We start from the raw sequence: 10,556 nt of genomic DNA on the forward strand, positions 1-10,556 counted from the left end.
AACTAAAACCCAACATCTCAACATTGAGGAACCATTTGTTATGCGGTATGATAGATTTTCATTACCAGAACAAGATGAATTGTTAAGCCATATTCAAACAAAGTTTGGTCATGATGCCAAGGCTGATCTTACACCATTCAAAGACATTTTTACAGCTCCTTCAGTAATAGGAGTGGCCCCTAGTGATATCGATTCTAGAATACAACAGATGTCTGATGTTGGATTCACTCGAGAAGAAATTGCTCTTTTGATTCCTGGGCTTCCTTACTGTGTGGAAATAGATTTCAAATCATTGCACAATCTTTGTCGACTTTTAGAAAAGTACAATATTAAATGGCGACATTTTCTATCAGGAGACTATATTCATTGTTTAATACAAGGAGCATCATCAGTAGAAACAGTTAGTGATCTTTAATATTCTAACTTATATCTTGTGTAGTCTATAACTTTGCTTGTAATGTTTCATGATTTACTTACACATAGAGATATTAATTTTTTATTTTATATAGGTAGAAAAGAATCTTAGTTTGTTAACTAAATTTGGTCTCCAAGGTGTAAAGCTAAAATCAATGTTAATGTATCATTGTATCTTGTTTGTGTGTCCCTTATCACCAGAGACAGTTCAGACAATAATGGAGACAGAGGTATTATATATTATAGTGCATTAAAGTATTTTAACAAAATATATTCTGAAAATTTATTTTGTATATAATGTTCTGTTAGCTTTCAATGCTTAAAACAGTGATATGGGTATTCAAGAAGTGTCAATGTTCATTAGTCATTACTGTAACATACTTCAATTAAGTTAATATGTAGTTCTTAACTGTATTTATAATACACTTCAATAGTAACTGTGAACATATTTATATAGCAGATATCCCATTAGTAGAAGAGCATAAAGGATATAAGTAATTAATTAAAACACAACAATAAGACTCGTTTAACTGCTTTAAGAATTTGTATTAATTTTAATAATTTAGTTAATAATAATAATAATAATTGCAATTATTGTATGAGCTGTGATTTAAATTTTCTGTTATTGGTAACAAAGTTGCTAAAAAAATATCAAATGTTAATTTAAACAGGTTATGATCACTATAGTTACTATACATCATTAATGGTAAATTACAAGGTATATAATCTGTTGTATTTAGTATACTATGATATCGTAAAGGATCATATTTATTTATTCCCCTGTATGAGTGAGCATGCTTATTTTTTCAAATAATCACTTTTTTAATAGGCAAAAGGATTTCAAGGGAGATGGATTGAAACTAGTTTGAAAGATGCTTTGGTAAGTTTTTATTTATAATTTTGAGTCTGACAGCAGTGATGTGTTATCACAAGACATTCATGTTACTCTGTTTTAGACTAATAGACCAGTAAAAGTGAAGTTAGGAGAAAACACAAGTGAACTGATCAGCATTTTGAAGCAGTTTGCAATCAATCCTGATTTTATTCTTAGAAGATTCCCTGGGTTCTTTCAAATGAGAGGTATAAATTATATGTGTGTGTGTGTGTGTGTGTGTGTGTGTGTGTGTGTATGTGTGTAGTGAATACATACTAGTTTCTCTCTCTCTCTTCTCTCTCTAGCCAATCATTTAATTTCACTGCTAGAAGTCCTGAGTGGGAAACCCCTATACTTAGACACTTCATTAATAGCATCCATTATTACCAATCGTCCTCATCATATAATGACCATCACTAACCCAGTAAGTCTTCAATGTTATATATAGCTGTACATTTTGACCACACAGCAGTCAATACATTTCTATTTCAAGTAATATAACAATAGGCATGAGAAAACTAACACATTCTGTCCCATATAATGTACAATACATAATAAAGAGTAAGTAGCTATTTCAACTTGTTATGTTACTTCTTTAGAATAACTTAAGAGCTCATTTAATGGACCTTCACAATCTTTTTTTACCTGCAGTATCAATACAAAAATTTATAAGTTATGTAAGTTCTTATTTTAATAATGTTAGCATGATATATATAACTATTTAATAGTTAAAACGAGTGCCTTGTCTCATTAATCCGGCTATATCAATCAACAAGAAGTCTCTTTATTAGAGAGTAAAGGTTTTTCACGTGATGAAGTGTGTACTCTTGTTGAAAGGTTACCTTCTCTTTTAATACAAGAACTTGAAGTACTCCAGCAAAGAATCAAGTAAGAGAGTAAGAGTAAGTATTTATATTAATACATTGCACAACTGTTGGTATAACTATTACGTGTCACTGGCTTTTATTTAGAGATAATTGAATAAGATCCTAGGTTTGTATCTAAATTAATAGTTATTAATTTAGATGGTTATTAATTAATAGTTATTAATTTATTAACAAGTATTGATCCTTTGATACTTATTGTTTGATTTTTATTTAGTCTGTTCTTCAGTCTCAAGAATAGTACTCCAGCTGCTGTTACTATTGCCACTTCTAAAGGAATAATGTGAGTCAGTATTATAATACTAATGTCTACCTGGTTTCACTTTGACTTTAATAAGATGTATATGACTTATAAAGTCATATACAACCAATATGAGATGAGCTTGAGTGAGCTAATAATTGAAACATATGATGTTATTCTATTATTTATTCCACCTGGATGATATTGATGTAAGCACATGTGCGGACAATGAGTTACCAATGACATAATAGAGGGAGATGGTGGTGACATTTGTTGTTAAGGGACCACGGTGTAAAATAGTCACATGATTTGTTTTTTGAGACCCAAAAATCAAAAGTCACATGCTAAGTTACTCAAGGAGCAACTAATAAGAATATTACCTAATGATAAAGTCAATCTGGAAGATGTCTTTACTCCAGAATTAATATTATAGCAGTATATTGTTGCTGGACATTTATTTTCAATTTTTATCATAACTGGCAACACCCATATTACATATGAAATAAGTTATATATACTCTGCATACAGATTGTGTCAGTGACCTTTAAAAAAAGAAGAAAAGAGATGGATATACATGTATAGTATTGGTCAATTCATACTGTTTCATAAATTTGTGACTAAGCTTGCCTTTAAGTTCTCCTCTTGTAGTTAGAACAGTTTTCCTTGATATTACAAGCTTATACTGTGTTGGTATTGTCATCAGCTATGGTTAAGTCTTTGATGTGAAACTTTATGAAACAGCTTTATTTCTCTTCGTGATAATTTTAAACTTAGTAGTACAGATGATGCCATATACATACAATAGCTTCATTTGACCAGTTGTATCAGATGCTAAGATACTTAATATTTATGACATTTTAGCTAATCAAACAGAGACGTTGTCAGTGGATTGATCAGCAAGTAGAGTGTAGTATAAAGAAGTTGAGGTAAGAAATATTGCAATTTTAAAGCTCACTCAGGCTCAAACTTATGTTGTAAACTCTGCTTGAAATAATCAAATAATTGTTGGTGACTTCACGGAAGTTTGTAATTGAGGTCAAAGTGAATCAGGTGGACTTCATATTTAGTGTATGATTGATATTATTACTTGTAATGCAACGTGGCTTTGCTACTGAGAAATGTTGATTTTTAATCTCGCGAAACTAGTATTTGCAAAATACTATTACATCATTGGTCTCTTATTGATCATTACAATCTGTTATTGTTATGTCACTAGTCACTTTCAATTTAGCATTTAATTTCTACTGTTATTAATGTGAACATTATTGGTTTATACCTAAGTATATCAAAATACACTAATACATTTTATGCTGAGGATAATTTCTTGATGATATTTAACATACAAAGATGGCTATTTGTGGATGTTTGTTAAGTTTTAATATTGCTGTGTTGTCAATAGCTTGTACGTAATGTTTAGACGAGCTGTCTGTTATTATTAATAGCAATTTCTAATGTGGGTATATTTGATGTTATAAAAAATATATGAAATGATATATGAACTACCATCTTGATGAGTTAGCTATGATAATGCGTTGTCATGACCATGTGACAGGTAGTTATCAGATGATATAACAAATTACTATAAACCATATCCCATAAATTACTTCAACAATTGTTTTGGTGTTAAGAAAGTAATAAAAAGACAACAAGAGTACTATGTAATACTATTCAACTATTGAACAAATTAATACAATACAAAATTAAATGAACAATGCCATTGACTGTTCAATTTCTATTTAATAAAAAGGATAATTATCAAGGGTTTTATTACATACTTATACAATCATTAGGTCTTTATTAAGGACTTTAGTAATTGTAACAAACTTTCATTCTGTAAACTTCAAGGAGTAGCTGTCACCTTTCCAGTCATACCAAATTATTCCTTTCCACTGAGAATCAGATCATCTATGATAATAAATTGTGTTGGAGTGGATTAAAAACTGGGGTTAAATCTTCTGGCTCATTTGTATATTGTGGTACATGAATCACCATTTTCATTATCATTGCCATTGTCTTTAGTAGAAACTTGATAGCATTGTGTTGAAAAGTTTGAATGCTATGAGTAATTAGTCCATCTCCAGCAGTACTGTTGTATTCTCCTACATTAAGTATGTACTCAGTAGTATTATTTCCAATACTGAATGTAGAGTACTGGGCATAAGCTGTGTTACACTCAAAATCTTTGAGATCCGAGTGTTCATTCTATCTGATACAAGCTGATAGATTTTACTCAAGCCTTACCAAATTCTTACAATTACGAGCTATAGGACATTCTATGGAAGAAGAAATAGTCACAATGTACTATATAAGTATAGGACCTAACTTATGATAGAATTAGCACTGGTATTATGATAAAGTGGAAGAGGTGAATCATCATCATAACAATTTCCATTGACAGTAGAACAGACCAAAGCTATAGCTGTTATAATCAAGAACATGTTATTTACTTCAATTTTTATCTTCTGTTTGTTGTTATGATGACTACTCAATGATTCTTTTTTATATAGCTACTCCATTGAAGATGTATGCATGGAACAACTTACCCACTATATGATAATGGGACAAATTCAGTCTTCATTATTAATTTTTCCAAAATAGTGTTTTATATGTAGTTACATTATGGCAGAAGATGTTTATGTGCAATAGTCTTTAAAATTAGACTGTTGGCAGCTGTGGTGCTAATGGATCATGTTAAGTAAATCAACAAATGCTAATGGTGTCATGTTTGCTAAATATAAATTCACACCCACCTGTCTGATTGAAGTGCTATGTATCAAATTTATGTTAAATTGTCTGTATATAAGTAATAATAATTACTTTTGTAGGTTGTTGAGAACAAAGAAATAAATATATATATATATATATTGGGATATTAACCATCTGCCAGTTTCAGGATAACGTTTATATGGTGATTATGATATATCATATTACATATTAGGAGTATATAGTTTTTGTATGTTACACAGTATTCCCATAATTTGTTAATTTTTAGAAATTTTTTGTTTGTTCATTATATTTAAAAAGGAGCAATATTGTGATACTAATAAAACAATTAGTTAAGATGATCAAACTGATATTGTATCTTCAATATTCATTTAATTTGATTTAGTATATTTATTAATGTCAAGTCCATAACTGGGTTTGAAAATGTGTTTTCAATGAAGCTGTGTTGATTTAGTTAATTGCGTCGAACTTTCATCTCTGTAAACTTGAGGGAATAAGTGTTACCTTTCCAATCATGCCACAGTATTCCACTCTTTACACTAACTGGTCCTCCATTGGGATGGTAAGGTGCATTGAGATGAGTTTGCATACAATTATTAAACCACCAGGCTCCTTTGTAGTCTATGGCACATGAACCACCACGTTCATGATTATCATTGTCGTTGTCTTTAGTAGAGAATTTCATGCCAATGAGGGGATGACCATACTCTAGGTTATCTCCAGCAGTACCAGAGTATCCTCCTACATTAAGTGTGTACTCAGTAATACAATCTCCAATACTGAATGTAGAGTACTGGGCATAAGCTGTGTTATTTTCAAAGTCTCCAAGATCCACTCGTAGAGTGTTTGTTCCATCTGGTGTAAGATGATGTATTTTACTCAAGCCTAACCAAATTCTCCATTAAGGTTACCAAAGCCTCCTCATATTCAACCCAATTACGATAAAAGTCAACAGATCCATCTTGTCTTCTCTGAAAGACAGTCCATCCACCACCATCAGTCTCCATATCACAATAGACCTGTAGAGAGGGATAATTATTGATTATACAAGTTGTCTAAGCTCTTTACTTGAAAGGCACTGTCTCCATCAGGTTTTATAGAATAAATACCACTCTTGTTAACACCAGCTTCAAACCATTCTTTACAATCACAAGCTATAGGACATTCTATGGAAGAAAAAATAGTCACATTGTACTATAGAAACTAACTTATGATGGAATTAACACTGGTATTGTGATAAAATAGAGGAGGTGAATTATCATGACGACAGTTTTTCCATTGACAGTAGAACAGAAGATCAAAGCTATAGTTGCTATAATCAAGAACATCTTTGTATTATTTACTTCAGTCATTATCTTCAAAATCTTGTTTTGATGATACTCAATGGTGCTTTCTTTTATATAGCCACTTCAATTGAAAGTGTATAAGTATATATACACTGTACAATGACTCACCCACAATATGAGTCTTCATCATTAAATTTTTCAAAATAGTTTTATATCTTGTTAACATTATGTCAAAGGTGGTTTTGGAAATAGTCTTTTTGACTGCTATCAACTTTGCCACTAATGGGTATGTTAAATAAATCAACAAATGGTAATGGTGTCATGTTTGTTAAGTACATTGTCACATCCACCTGTCTGATTGAAGTGTTGTTTGTAACTTTTACATGTAACAAATTTGTATTAAATTTATATATTTGGTCTGTGTATTGGTAGTAATAATGTATTTAGTTGAGATCAAGGAAAGAGATCTTGTCTTTTTACCGCATTGCTCTCAAAACTTGCCAGGCAGTCCTGTAATCTTTTTTGGACCACATGTATATATTCACATTCATTCACTTTGTTTTATATGTTATATGTAACAATAAAAGTGCTGAACTGTCAATGAACATTAGCCTTAACCACAAGCACTACGATGACCAGTGTGAGTTTACTGTTCATTATTAATTTTTAATCTAATATAATGTTTTTATCTTGTTACATTATGTCAAAAGACATTAATTCAAAATAGTCATTTAAGACTACTAACAACTTTGACACTAATAGATTATGTTTTTAAATAAACAATGCTAATGGTGTCATGTTAGTTAGCTAGTCACAAAACCACACCCACATGTCTGATTGAAGTGTCATTTGTAACTTTTATATACTGTATAATGGAAAATACTTATCAAGAATTAATTTTGCCATTTGACCAGTATCAAAGTTGTAAATGTACATTAATTCTGTATATTGGGACTAATTTAGTGTTCATTATTTATAATGTTTTTATCTTGTTACATTATGTCAAAAGACATTAATTTACTACAGTCATTTAATACTGCTAAAAGCTTTGGCACTAATGGATCATGTTTTTAAATAAACAAATGCTAATGGTGTTATGTTTCTTTTGGTTTTTCTTTTTCAACTGCTTGAAATAATCAAATAATTGTTGGTGACTTACACTGAAGTTTGTAATTGAGGTCAAAGTAATCAGGTGGACTCCATATTTAGTATATGATTGATATTATTACTTGTAATGCAAGATGGCTTTGCTACTGTGAAAATGTTGATTTTTAATCTCGCGAAACTTGTATTACAAAATACTATTACATCATTGGTCTCTTTTGATCAATACAATCTGTTATGTTATGTCACTAGTCACTTTTAATTTAGTATTTAATTTCTACTGTTATTAATATGAACATTATTGGGTTTATACCTAAGTATATCAAAATACACTAATACATTTTATGCTGAGGATAATTTTGAAGATATTTAACATACAAAGATGGCTATTTGTGGATGTTTTTAAATTCTAATTTTTGTGTGTTGTCAATAACTTGTACATAATGTTTAGATGAGCTGTTTGTTATTATTGATAGCAATTTCTAAGTTGTGGGTATATTGATGTTATGAAAAAATATAGGAAATGATAATATGTAATATAATTGATAATTAAGATGTTCAATGATGATATCTGTAAATCCTCTCAGTTTTGACTACAACATTTTTACCAGTCAAAACTAAATAATTCACATCTTATCTAATATAACTATAAAATAAATTACAATATTTTTGTATAAATAGAGTAATACCTTTTTTGGTATATAATATTTTATAGTTGACTACCTTCATCTTTTTCGGTCTGTTAGTCATGGCATTGTTGGTGAATCTTTTTTGCTTTCTGTTACTGATCATACCCCCTGCATTGCTAAAAGCCAGTATTCTGTCTGGTCATACCATCACTTCATTATGGAGTGACTCTAATAGACATAAGAGATTAACTTCCTTTCAAGACAGAACTATATACAACTAAAACAGTCAATGACACTCTACCTGTATGATACGGTATACAGTATAGATAGCAATGATGTGAACATGTGACAAAAATAATGAACTGCTCTCTAATAAGTTAATAAAGACTTTAGAAAATTTCTCCCACTTTCATATTCAAAACACACTACAGTCAAATTATGTCAAGATATATTAACTTATAATGTATCTGTTAAATCAGGGTTTATCAAGTTCTTAACAGAAATGGCTTCTTTGATTTGATCTACTGTGAAGCAAAGAGTAACCCACCATGATGGTAAAAGTAGTTTGGTTAGAGTTGGCTATCTTAATATGTCTAATCTAGTGCTACCTGTCATCCTGGACTGACATTATAACAATATAACAACATTGATATGGATTGTGTGGTTGACCTACCACTTCTGATGCTGGTTGTGTATCTACCATATATTCTACATATGGTTTGTATTATACTCACATTTGTGAACAAGTTGTAGGGTACCAATATGGTCAACCAACTGCTTTTTATAGATCTCAATTTCAAATTATTGAAAATTATTATGTCAATGATATATCAATTACTTATTGTGTTAACCCACATCATCATGTATGAACATTTGCATGTGGATGGAGAAAGTACTTAATGTCCATACTTAACTTGCCTTGTAATGACAATGATGATACCAGGAGAAATTGGATCCAATTATTATTGTGAGTCAGGACATAGTGGATCTAATGATAATGCTTTGTTTTCTGATGATCTCTTGTAGGATGAAAAGGATTTGTTGCAATTCGATCAAACCAATGCCTTGGTTTACTAGAGTGCTAGATAAGCTACCAATAATGGTATAAAGGTTACATTATGTGACCATGATGAACCTGACAATGATGAAGCATTATTGAGTTGTATATATGATAAAAAGATACACTACACACTGTTATCATTTTTCAGCTACTATCTATTGTACTGTAAAATTTAAACCTATTACGTGATAATCCAGCTAGATTCACTTTCTTGATAGTATGATTATTGTACATATGGTCATTTTCTTTAATATATAGAGTAGTTTATTAATAAATATCTAGGTAAAAATCTTTAAGCTGACTTTCTAACAGTGTAAGGATTGTTGAGTCAAAAAATCTTACTTGGCGTTAAGTCATTAGTATGAATATAGCTATGATAACAGGTCATGTGACAGGTGGTTATCGGATGATATAACAAATTCCTGTAAACCATATCCCATAAATAAGTTAGACTATTGTTTTGGTATTAAGAAAGTGATTAAATTTGAATTTACAAATGAGTACTATGTAATACTATTAAACAAATTAATACAATACAAAGAACAATGCCATATTGACTGTTCATTTCTAGTTTTTTAATAAAAAGTATAGTTATCAAGGTTGTATTACATAGTATTACAATCAATAAGACTTTATTATCAAGGAACTTGTGTTAGTTGTGACGAACTTTCATCTCAGTAAACTTCAGGGAGTAGCTATCACCTTTCCAGTCATACCAAATTATTCCTTTCCCAGTTAGAAACAGATCCTCCATGATAGTAGGGTCCATTGAGGTGGGATCGAAAACAGGCATTAAACCACCAGGCTCCTTTATTATGCGCGCAGCACAATTTAGACTACCATGGTTGTCATTTTCGTTATCCTTAGTAGAAAATTTCATACCATTATTGGCATGATGAGGCCCATATTTGAGTATTAATAATTGCATCTCCAGCAGTACCAGAGTATCCTCCTACATTAAGTGTATATTTAGTAATATCATCTCCAATAGTGAATGTAGAGTACTGGGCATAAGCTGTATTATTTTCAAAGTCTCCAAGATCCACTCGTAGAGTAGTTTATTCCATATCGTGTAAGACGATGTACTTTACTCAAAACCTAACCAAAATTCTCCACTAAGGTCACCAAAACCTTCCTCATAGTCATCCAGTTACGATAAAAATCAAGAGATCCATCTTTTTCTCCTCTGAAAGACAGTCCATCCACCACCATCAGTCTCCATATCACAGTAGACCTAGTAGAGAGAGAATAATTAATTAGTTGTACAAATTTTCTATGCTCTACTTGAAAGGCACTGTCTTCATCAGTTTGATAGGATAGATACCACTCTTGTTAACACC

General features: G+C 30.8%; 1 pseudogene; it reads right to left on the reverse strand.

Moving 5' to 3' along the window:
- Positions 1-5,591: 5,591 nt before the first annotated feature.
- LOC121391113 lies at positions 5,592-9,970 on the reverse strand (annotated as a pseudogene).
- Between the last annotated feature and the right edge of the window lie 586 nt (positions 9,971-10,556).

The sequence above is a fragment of the Gigantopelta aegis genome, unplaced genomic scaffold, assembly GCF_016097555.1.
Source record: "Gigantopelta aegis isolate Gae_Host unplaced genomic scaffold, Gae_host_genome ctg1720_pilon_pilon:::debris, whole genome shotgun sequence".
Classification (NCBI taxonomy): Eukaryota; Metazoa; Mollusca; class Gastropoda; order Neomphalida; family Peltospiridae; genus Gigantopelta; species Gigantopelta aegis.